The sequence below is a fragment of the Myotis lucifugus genome, unplaced genomic scaffold (genome assembly GCF_000147115.1).
Source record: "Myotis lucifugus unplaced genomic scaffold, Myoluc2.0 scaffold_284, whole genome shotgun sequence".
Taxonomy (NCBI): Eukaryota; Metazoa; Chordata; class Mammalia; order Chiroptera; family Vespertilionidae; genus Myotis; species Myotis lucifugus.
In genome coordinates this window covers 49,371-61,691 of record NW_005871332.1, presented here as the reverse complement: position 1 = coordinate 61,691, position 12,321 = coordinate 49,371, and the positions used below count along the sequence as shown (strand labels likewise).

General features: G+C 36.9%; 1 pseudogene; it reads left to right on the top strand.

Annotated features, from left to right (window-relative positions):
* The first annotated feature begins 213 nt into the window (after positions 1 to 213).
* LOC106699003 lies at positions 214 to 530 on the top strand (annotated as a pseudogene).
* Positions 531 to 12,321: the final 11,791 nt, after the last annotated feature.

Here is a 12,321-nt window from a genome sequence, read left to right as displayed (position 1 = left end):
ATCTCCAAAGTATCTGCCTCTGTAAAAACATCACAAAAATAAACAAGATGTTAGTTTTCGCAAAGGAAACATTAAAGGAAGAAGCATAAAAATAAGACATCTTGGTAAGTCTCTGGCTTCATACAGATATTTAATGACAATTCATCTGATAGTATCTTAAGAATATGTTTTGCTTGTTTCCCTTCCCCAGGCAGCCATTGAGCGGCAGCAGCCATGGCTCAGCACTACCCCATGGCCATGGGCCTCAACAAGGGCCACAGGCGACCAAGGACGTGAGAAAGCTGAGGCACGGCCGCTGCGGTGGGTGCCTCACCGAGTGCATCAAGTTTGTACAGGACATGATCCGGGAAGTGTGTGGCTCTGCCCTCTGTGAGAGGAACACCATGCGCTATTCAAGGTCTCTGAGGACAAGAGGGCCTTGAAGTTGATCAAGAAAAGGGTGGGGACACACAGCTGTGCCAACAGGAAGAGAAAGGAGCTGAGCAATGTCCCTTGCAGCCATGAGGAAGGCAGCAGCCGAGAAGGGCTGAACCCCATCCCCTGTGTAATAAAACCTGTTCAGGAAAAAAAAGAAAGAAAGAAAGAAAATAACATATTTTGCTTACAATAATAGTTATTTAGTACATATCGTTACACATTTATAGCTGTTTCAACCAAGGAGTAGTTCTAATAAAAACATAAAAATATGGAATATAGCATTTCTGATGTCTTCAAGGAAATTAGAACAGATAAAGTCTTTATTATAGAGCAGAGAATTGATTTTAAACTTGATGCCTTATTAAATCTTTATGATCTCTGCTCTATGTTCTGAATGAAAAGTACAAATTAGGGAACTTTGGAAAATAATCTGAGTAGTACAATACATCTTGTTACAAAACACTATGTTTGGTGTTTAATATAAAGTAGAATATGCCATAGTTACCAAGGAAGATGTTAAGTGGTCCTCTTCAATTGGAAGAGGAAAGAAAAAATAAAATAATTCTGATCATGAGGATAAAGGCTTTCCTGAGGTAGCAGTATTTCCAGAGCATAAAACAAGGGAAAGTAGAGAATGTAAAACAGGAGTGAATAACAAACAACATTTGATAATCAATTTAGATTTTAAAAAATTAGTAGAAGAGGCTGTTTGGTTTTTCTTCAGTAGAAAGATATTTTTTAAAGAGATTTTTAATTATGTGAATACATATGAGGGATAAAATAAGTCATTATTTTAAAATCAAAAATAAAGTGATATAATAAATATGAAAACCTTTTGATAAAAAAGAACTGCAAATGTTCTTTTTTATCAAAGTATTTTTCCATGATATTTTGTATTTATCAAAATGCTTGTCTTGCTATTATTTATAGTGTCAATAATGTGATGCTGGGGGTTTTGACAATAATAAGTTATGCATATTTAAACATATATTTGCCATTAATGTTAAGACCAATATAAAATTTAACTTCTCTATTAGAATTTTTGATAAAGGTATTATTTCTTTGTATATGCTTAATTATGCAATTGCTTTCAGTTTTTGCTCAAAAAGTGTATGAATTTCAATTAGTAATTTTAAAAAATTGTTTAGTAATTTTATAATATTCCAGGGAGGTTTTCTAGCATAATTTATTTTATCCCCTTTTTATCTTAGGAAAATGAATATGTGGATAATTGTTCACTGTCAATAATCTATGCCTATAAATAGTACTGCAGCTGAAGCAAATGGACTAGTTGATGGAGAAAGTCATTTGCAAATTCAAATTTAAAAATTTACTTAACCAATTAAATAAACCCCATTGCTTTGATTTACAGTATTTGATAGAAACATAGGTATTTGTTTAACTTTTGAAGTCAGTGTCAATATCATATTTTATCTATTTGAGACTATGATTTCTTCTCCTTACTATTTCTCTAAGAAATAAAAAGTATCAAAAGGATCTCATATGTTAATATCCTAAATTTCTTGTTTTGACTCCTGACTAAGCCTCCATCTTTTTTTCTTAATTTATGAAAACCTAGAGACTGTACTACCAAAATATATAATTTAAACACATTTGCACATGCTTTTACTTCCAGGTGAGAAATGAAACAGTATTACTGAGAAAATTATTAGAAATATGAACTACATCTCAGTTGTGATTGCCTTAAAATCAATATCCTTTTATTTGAACAAACAGCAGCAAAAATCATTAAGGTAGAACCCTAGCAAGTCAGGTTAAATTATAGCTCAATCGTGAATTTGTTAGATCATTTGGACAAATTGTTTCAACAATTTCCATTTCTGCCTCTTGTAAGTATAATAAGCATAATCATCCTTGCTGGAAGCCATGACATTGAAGAACATGTTTTTGGGAAACTTTCCAGATTCTAAGGTATCATAAAAGAGGAAAGATACTATTTACAAAAGTACTATCTGTCAAGAGACAAATTTTATCACATATACTTGAAGTCACGTTCTTATGGCTGTGGGTAGCATTCACATAAAACTTCAGAGGAGCAAGTACTTCCTGAAATAAAATCTAGAGCAGGCTTTAAAAAAATAATCAAGACCCCGAGGAATAAAGCAGATGAATTGCTTTAAATGCCTGAATCCTCAGGATTCTTATTCATTCCACATAGTATCTAAAACATGCCAAGACCATAAGTTCTTTTGTTGGTCTTGCTTTAGATTTCCCAAGTGAAAAAACACTCAAGAAGCAAAATTCAATTTAGAAGTAGCTACACCGAGAGCCGGGGACATGACTGGTCATGTTAACATGCCTGCCTGCCTGGGCCTTGCGCTAGCGCCCTGACCGCCCTCCTCGCACCCAGTGGTGCCAGGGATGGCGTTTCCATGGCTATCATCCGCTGCCTCCGTGCTCCTGCCGCCTCTTAGGCAAAAACCCTCCGCTGTTTCCGAGTAATACAGCGCTTGCAAAACCACAGAATTATCTTTCATAGCTTCAGTTTTCCAAGAATTTGACCACTAGCAAAAACAGCCGTTTAACTGCTTTCATAAATAATTTTTTTTCAATTGTATTATTTTTAATGGTTTTTCGGATATTATCACATCTGCTACCCCTTCCTCTACAATGGACATATTTCCATTAGTTTTTTTTTTTTTAATCTAAGTCTGCTTTAAATAATCTTAGCTAACAAGATACTAGCCATTCCTTTTATTTGAATGTTCAAGATATACAAACCCCTGTGAAGACACACAGCTGGCTGAAAGTACACCATCAGGTGATCATACCACAGGCAGCAACTGTTAAGAAATACTGGAGGTTAAAAGGAAACTCTGCTTTCCAGATTCAGGAAGATAACAACTGTCTTATAGTGGCACCGAATTCAGAGGTGGAAAGCCTCCAGTCATTGCTGGAGGTTGTATTCCTAACCATTGACCTTGGAGAGTTCAAGTTAATCAGAATATCATGGTCTTTCAGTTCTGCCTGGTTTTCCCCAAGAAAAGGAATTAACTACAGTTTAGGTTTGGAACTAAAAGAGATTTGTAGATTCATAATGCTTTCCCTGTATCAGATAGCTTTAAGAGGTAACTTTCTTTCTGCTTGAAAGATTATTATTGAGTGCTTAGCAATGTTAAATATCTTTTTTAAAAAAAAAAAATCAGCCTCTCTTTTAAAAAGTGCAACGTGAAGTTTGTTGATTATAAGGGTATTTTTTAAAAGTTAAAATGTCTTCTTTTTTCTATATTTTAAATGTAAGAACTAATGATTTATAATTTGTACCTTCAGTTATTTGTGTTACATTACTTTAAACTGTATGAGTAAGACATTTCTACTTTCCAGGTATTATAAACTGTCATGCCCCTAACAAGCAATTTAATATCACAGAAAAGGAAATTTCCAGTTTGCAGTAAGTAGCTCCCTTCCTCAAGTCCAGAGTTAAACACTACTTATAAAGATGTGTAAACAGGACATTTTAAAGTTGTATTGAACTGTGCATGGCCATAAATAATATTAGAGGGTGAATAATGAATTTTCCCGATTTATGCAGTATTCCCTTAATATTTCTGGAGGATAAAACAAGTTAGATGGGTGGCTAATGAGACAGAGGCTACCTGGAATTTCAATTATCAATCAATGTATCAATTATTAAATATCCATTCTGACAGTAGTCCTGCAACCATTTCCAAAAAACAAGCAACATTCCTGTCTTCAAGTCACCTCAGTGTCCGGAATGGCCTGGCATGTTGGCTTCTCCACTCTCTATTTAGGGCGAAGTGAGAATGGGCTCAATAAGTCAGACACACAGAACATCAAGTCAAAAAATGCATTGACGAGAGACTCAGTGTCACAAAGTTAGGATGCTGTAGTCTAGGGGGCCTTTTTCCTCTTTCCTAATCCAAACACTCTCCAACATTGTTCAAACTCTTATTGGTCATTGGAAACAGGTGGAGTTTCAGCATTTACATGCTTTAAATCACTGGGCTCCATACATTTCACAGCATTTAGGAGGCAAGTGACACAACTCATCATAATGTACGTCAATCCAGATAGTTCAAAAGGGTCTGCTAGTGTGATTGTTCTTCCCTCCTTCAAGTTTTCTGAAGAGGAGGGGGAGGGAACTCATAGACGTGCTCGCGAGACCCCACTGGGTATTTTCCCAATTCATTCAGCATATATTTATTGAGTGTCTACTGTATACCAAACTGTACTAAGTGATGGGAACTTCTCTTCCTGGCACTGGAACCCTGGGCTGGAGGCCAGGTGTGGGGCTGGGACCCCTTGCTCCTCACCAGAGGCCTCCTCATCCAAGAGATCCCTCCTGATTAAAAACACACCACATGTTCTGTGCCTCTGCCCCTCCTATCAGTCTCAATGTGCTTTCTTCTTTAATTCTATAGTTGTAGGGCTTCCATTCAGCCAGATTTCAGGTGGTTCTGAATGATGGCTGTTCTGTATTTTAGTTGTAATTTTGATGTGGTGTGGGAGGACCCGGGTACTGGCATTTACTTATGCTGTCATCTTGGTTCAGAGGTTTGCCTTGTATTTTAAAAGGGAGCCCAACATTTCTTTTTTATGTTGGAAGAAATTAAAATTTGAATTGTTTTCTCCCTACTATACATATGATGGTAGTTTTCCTGTAAACTTCAATATTGATAGAATGTGAGTCTGGCTCTTGACAAACTCACAAAAAGGAATCAGAACAACAAAAAGACAAATAACCCAAGTAAAAATGGGCAAAGGATTTGGGTAGACATTTCACCAAAGATGATATACAAGTGGCCAATAAGCATAAGAAAATGTGTGCACTATCATTAGTCATCAGGGAAATGAGAATTAAAACCACAAAGAAATACTACTTTCCCACTGTAATAAAAAAAGACAGACAACTAACAAGTTTTGGCAAGAATGTGAAGAACTGCAACCCTTATACATTGCCGGTATGAATGTAAAATGGAGCAGCTACTGTGGAAAACAGGTTAGCAGTTTCTCAACAAGTTAAACATAGAATCACCCTTCCCTCCTATATGTTTAAAAAAATTATTTTGTTGCTTCTATTCACAATTATCAAAGGCATTTCCATTGATTATAAGGAGCTGGGAAAATAAGATTCACATTTTAAGGAATCTTTGAAAGGACATTATTTCTCATTAGCTAGATTCAGTGCAATATTGACTGTTAATGTTTTTAGATATTTATTCAACTGAGAAGATAAAAGATATGAGCTGAATTTGGAACATAATGTTAATAGGATGTGCAATAGGCTTTAAAATAAAGTAATATTGAGTAATTTAGTAGAGCTATCTATGATAGAAGTAAGCATATAAAGATAGGATGCTGAATTATAAAGCTGTAGAACCTCATGGGGATTAAAAAAATAGGAACAGGGTCAGTATCAGTACAGTTACTCTCAGTGTCAAAAGAACAAAATAGGCCTATGATTCTATTACTCCAGCACATTGTGATAATACCAAAAATAAGATTATAAACATTCTTAACATCCAAGGAAAAATTAATCATTCAAAAGGAGAACAATTCTGGGCAATTAATAATCCTCCCATACTTTTCAAAGTCACTCAGAGAGACCAAATAGAGTCATGATGCAAATGACTACTCAGAACATAGTGGCTTAAAGGGTTGGGGGTTTGCTTTTTGTTGCGCCAAATTCCAAAACTTCTGAATGTCCTGAGTTCTTTAACCCTGGGGGAAAGTGCCAGTGATGTAGCTTTGGGGATTATATGTATAATGCCATTCATGATCTGAGTTTTTGTGGTAATCATTTCACAATACATGAAAGTCATGTAATTATACTGTACACCTTAAACTGATACAGTGCATATGTCAATTATATCTCAATAAAACTGGGTGGGGGGACAAAAAGTACACTACACTTGAAGTCAGGAGACCAAATACTATTCCTTCTTTATCTTGACTAACCACTCTGGTTCACCTGGCACTTTCCTTTGAGTTTTTATATGTATTTATAATATCTGTGCAAGTGTGTTCCTATTAACAAAACAATTTATTCTTTTTTTAAGATATATTTTTATTGATTTCAGAAAGAAAGGGAGAGGGAGAGAGAGATAGAAACATCAATGATGAGAGAGAATAATTGATTGGCTGCCTCCTGCACACCCCCCACTGGGGATGGCCCACAACTTGGGCATGTGCCCTGACCAGGCATCGAACTGTGACCACCTGGCTCATAGGTCGATGCTCAACCACTCAACCACACAAGCTGGGCTATTCTTAATTTGAAAATTCAACTGTTAGTAAAACATATAATGAAGACAATTTACCTCATTGATGAATTATTGTGGACAATTGATGAGCTGCATTATGAGAGCAAGGGAGAAAAAAGGCCCAATGTACAGTAAAATCAAAATTAAATTTGGCAGGGAAGGGAACCACAGGAAAAAAGAACCTTGTAAATCTTAGTAGGTACATGCTGGGCACAGCACAAACAATAACTCTTGAGGTTTGTAGAGGGAAAAATGGCATCATTGCAACAAAAGGAAGGAAATAGAGAAATTGATGTGCATGCACACAGGGGGATGAACATACCTTCCACTTCAATAAAAAGTATATTGTGTTTGTATTGAAATATCAATTCTGTGCAATACTTTATATGTTCCCCAGTCTCCTAACAAAAGTGTGGTCCTTGGAGCATATTGAGGAAGTCCCAGAAAGTAAACAGTTAGAGGAAAGGTGGTAATGAAGTAGCTTGATGCAATCTGATCAAAAGTAATAAAAGAGATGAAGAGGTAGTGAGTCATCTGTGCAGCAAAACCTAAAGGAAAAGCCTGGCTGGTGTGGCTAAGTGTTGAGCATAGATCCATGAACCAGGAGGTCATGGTTGGATCCCCAGTCAGGGCACATGCCTGGGGTTGCAGGCTCGATCCCCAATAGGGGGTGTGCAGGAGGCAGTCAATCAATGATTCATTCTCTGTCATCATTGATGTTTCTACCTCTCTCTCCTTCTCCCTTTCTCTCTCTAAAATAAATAAAAACATATTTTAAAAAACACTTAAAGGAAAGAACATCAAGTATTATTGGTGTCATCTTTGGTATTTAATGCATTTACAAATGAGAATCCATCTATGCCTACCATTCTTCTTCCACTTGAACATTCATCATTTAGTAAACTCAGTTCCTGATTGTCCTGTCATGCTTTTATCTGAGAAAAAGATTCCTGGAGAAAGGACTATCTTAGAAATGTTTGGGGCTTTGAGTTTCAAACTATCCTCCTTTTCAGGGTCTCTAATTGCTTTCTGTCAAACTGGGAAGTCAATCTGGAATATTTTCAGGATCCTTAAGTTCCTGCAAGCTTTACACCTAAAGCAGATGCACAGCTGTGCAGAGAACAACCTTTGAAGTTACCATGCTTTGCTGGTAGCTAAAATGCTTTGCTTTCATCTGTAGGCACCGTTTTTCCTAGAGAACTTTCTCATGATTTTTGTATTTTCTGTCACCAAGTATTTTTATTCTATAATGTCACTATTTCTTATGAACCAAGGAAGACAAATACGGGCAAATATTTTGCCAGATATGTTACCTTTGGTAATAAAAGGTAAGAGAAACAAGATCACTGAAGCTATGTGATTTCTTTTAAATGCTCATTATAACTAACTTTGATTAAATGGTAATTTTATATTTCGTTTTATTTTTACCTCCTGGTATTTGTAGAGAATAATAAGAAAGTTGGACTCATTTGTCTGTAAACATTATGTAAAATGAGAAAAAGCCAGAAAAAACTATTTAATTTCTTGATTAGTTTTATTCTTTTGTTTCAGGTGTGGGAAGATTTTATTAAAATGGTCCATAACTATTTAATATTTGTTTAATATTTAATAAAATAAGTACATGGCATATGAAGTTATATTTCTAAAACGATGGAGAAAGAGAAGAAAAGTCAAGGAAAAAAGAGAAAGGGAGGGGAGAAAATCTCTAACAAGGGAAGATGGAAGCAAAAGGAAAAAGTACCCAAATTAAGGAAGAACACGAAAGAAAAAGAAGAGAGAAAAGTAGATAAAAGAGATGGATGGAGGTAAAAAGAAAAAGTATTGCGCAGAATTGATATTTAAATACAAACACAATATACTTTTATATTGAAAGGGTACACATGAAGTTATTATTCTCTAAAAATCTTACTATTGTTGCTGCTATTACTTTAAAATGTACATATATCCTTCTTTAAATAAATGTCTTTATGTCCTGAGTACACACAGTACTAAGAAAAAGTGGTCCTGAGTGCTTTTCTTTCCTGTTATTATGTTTAAAGGAAAAGAGATTTTTAAAAATGATCTTTTCTCAATTCTTGAAGACAAGGATAATGTAATGTGGTTGTTATTTATGGTTTTAAAAAAAACAGGCATTGCTTGTATAGATTTTCCTAAGCTGACATTTGCTGTTAAGGTGTTCATGCATTGGTTTATTCTAAAAGATAATTGAAGACCTTAGGGCATACTTAAACTTCCACCAATGAAAGGTGCTAAAAATGATGAACAAATGGATAAACTGTAGATTCGTGTCTACAAAGCCATTTCTATCTTAGGTCAAATTGCTCTCTGAAAAACTGATGTCTACCTCTTGGAGAGGGCAATGAATACAGCTGGGTTAGTATTTGTAACATTGCATTAAGAAAAAGTAGGGGATCCAAGCAACAAGATAATCAAGAATCCCAATCTTGTTACTAACATTTTTAGCGTAATTTTTGTTTTGAATTCAGCTTTACCACCAGGACCACCTTTCGATTATAAATGCTATGTTAGCAGTTAGAACTCAGCCTATTGCATTCACTTGTGCCATTATAGACAGTAGCTTTTTGGTCTATTGCATACCTTGAGCATATACACTGTGTACAGAAAGATTCATGGTGTCTAGCCTAGCACACAAAATAGCTTTAAAACAAGTCATTCACACTGGGATTTGGCTCTCAATTTAACTTGCCTTTTCAAGGTTTCCTCCTTTTAAAACGGTTGCCTTTGACTATCAGCCAACTACTTGCAACATTGCATGCTCAGGGTAACCTATGTCAGGCTTACAAAGTTTTGTTCTTTTTGTTCCTTTACCTGTGTGTTGGCACACTGTATTATGTTCTAGCAGCAGAAGTAACTAGGGATCAAGCCAACTGGCTACTTGACATTGAAAATAAACTGCTGAGAAAGATGTGGCCAAGTACAGCCTTCTCTGTAAAGAAGAGCCAAGAAGATTCTAAATGTATTTGAGGCGCTCAATAGAAACAGCCCAGATAGGAACACTACCTAGTCTTAGACGATGGCTGATGCTTTATTCCTTGGAGTAGAAAACAGGACATCTTGACATGTGCAATGCCCCTGCTCCTAAATATAATGGTACCTTTCACCTATTTCTAGTGACTCTTATTTTCTTTTGCTGCTGGATCTCCTACATAATTATAAGCCTAAGACAGGCAAGCACAATGGTCAACAGTGGGTGAATGCTTCCTCCACAGATGCAGACAATATCTACCTGGCTTGTACTGCTTCCTTCGGCCATTAACCCACTTTTACACACTCTTTTGAGCAAAAGGTGTGAAAAAGCTCCTAAAAATTGAATGGAGAAGATGCTTTCCACCCAAATCTCATTTTCTGGTCCAGATGAGTCAGTATGAAAATGCTAAGGGGAAAAAGCAGAAAGAAAGGCCTACCAAAGGCCTACCAAAGAGTGAGCAACATATGTAACCTTTGTCAAAGTTTAATCCCGCCACTCATAAAGCAACCTAGTCAGATGAAGAAATATATGAGTATATGTCAAGCAATTTTTTTGATGGGGCAGGGCGATCCCTCTGGATTATGGAAATTTTCAAATCCAAGCAAACAGCACTTTTGTACCCCAGCTGGAGAGGGTCTAACCCATTGTCTTTACAAGTTCACTGTTTGCTGCCTGACCTCTCTGGGGCAGCTGCAAGTTTGCGCTCTAGTCTTCCTGCCTCCACTAGTTTCTTCACCCAATTCATCCTCCACCCAGCTATAGCATAATCTCCCTAAGGCACCAGTGATTTAACCCGGCACTCTCTGATTGAAAGCTTCAGTGATTGCCCATTCCCTGGAGAATCTTATGGGCATTGGACCTTCTCCCCGAGTTTCCTCACTTGCAACATGCTCTCAAAGAGCTGGACAGCCCTAGCTGGTTTGGCTCAGTGGATAGAGTGTTGGCCTGCGGACTGAAGGGTTCCGGTTCAATTCCAGTCAAGGGCACATGCCCAAGTTGCAGGCTCAATCCCCAGTAGGGGGTGTGTAGGAGTCAGCCCATCAATGATTCTCTCTCATAACTGATGTTTCTCTCTCTCTCTCTCTCTCTTTCTCTCTCTCTCTCTCTCTCTCTCTCTCTCTCTCTCTCTCCCCCCTTCCTCTATGAAATCAATAAATGCTGGACAAAGTACTTGATGTTTTATGGACATGCTCTGTGCTTCCTACTCACAAGTCTTTACTCATTTTATTCTTTTCTCCTAGGATATCTACCCTGTACCCACTGCCCCCCACCCCCATTCTCTTCTATTGGAATCTTATCCATTGTTATGAATTAAAATGGAATCCCTTCCCCACAAAATATGTTGAAGTCTTTTAACCCCAGTACTTGTGAATGTGACTTTACTTTGCAGATGATCAGATTAAGATGAGGTCATTTGGGTGGGTCCTAGTCCATTATGGCTGGTGCCCTTATAAAAAGGGGAAACACAGACACAGACGTGCACAGAGGGAAGACGATGTGAAGACAGCCTTGTGATGACAGAGGCAGAGATTGGCCTGATGCAGCCACGAGCCAAGGAATGCCAAGGATTGCTGGCCACCAGCAGAAGTTGGGAAGAGGCAAGGAAAGATTCTACCCTGATCTCAGAGGGAATGGCTCTGCAAATCTTCTCAACTGCGAGACAATAAATTTCTGCTGTTTTAGCCACCTACCTGATAGTACTTTGTGACAGCAGCTCTGGGAAACTAATACATGTCTCCTTTAAGGCCCAGTTCATATGGCACCTACTTCATTAAAACTTCCCTGATTTCAGTCTGTCTAAAGTAAACCCTTGCACTTTCCTACAGCCTCATAATACTATTTTAAGAGCATGTCTTTTTGTCTACATTTTCTGTATTAAATTGTGAGCTCCCTGAGATAACCCTTTATCCAGTTAATCTTTTTGTTCCCCCATATATCTTGGGTTTCTAACTCATAGGTTTCTAACTTGGGTTTCTAATTTCAGTTGTGTGTTGTTGTTGTTGTTGTTGTTGTTGTTTTTTAAAGAGAGTTTTTCATAATATGAAAGTGACCTAGTTGAACAATCTTCCACTGCAAGTCACGTGGCATATGACAGAACTAAACTTTGTTAAAGTACCTCCTTCTATAAGATGCTGCACATCTCATTTGCTCTCTCAGAGAACCCATATCATAAATCCACCATTCAAATAATATCTACCGGTTCAGATCCTGTCAATAATAGCACTAGGCCTCATGGGCTTGTGAATATGAACATTGAACGAGAGTACTCTAGAATGACTACTTTTCAAAGTGGAGGATAAAGCAGGTTTGGTTTTCTGCATGATTAACATAAGCAAAACTCTTGCAGCATTCAATAAATTGCTATTGCTAATTGCCAATTCCTTATTCCTAGGAACTGGGGAAAAACTATGAGCTAAGTGTAGCTTGAAAATGGTTATTATCTAAATTTTTCTTTTGTCTGCTGACTCTTCTATTAATCCAATAGGGTTCCCACCTATATTTCAGATTCTGATATCTGGGTTCTTATTTCCATTAGAGATTTTCTTAGTCTCCCTAGCATAATAGCAAATATTTATATAAAACTTACCTTGTACCAGACACTGATCTAATATATATTCCTATTTTTATACATTCATTTAAGTCTCATGAGATGTGTACCATTATAACTGC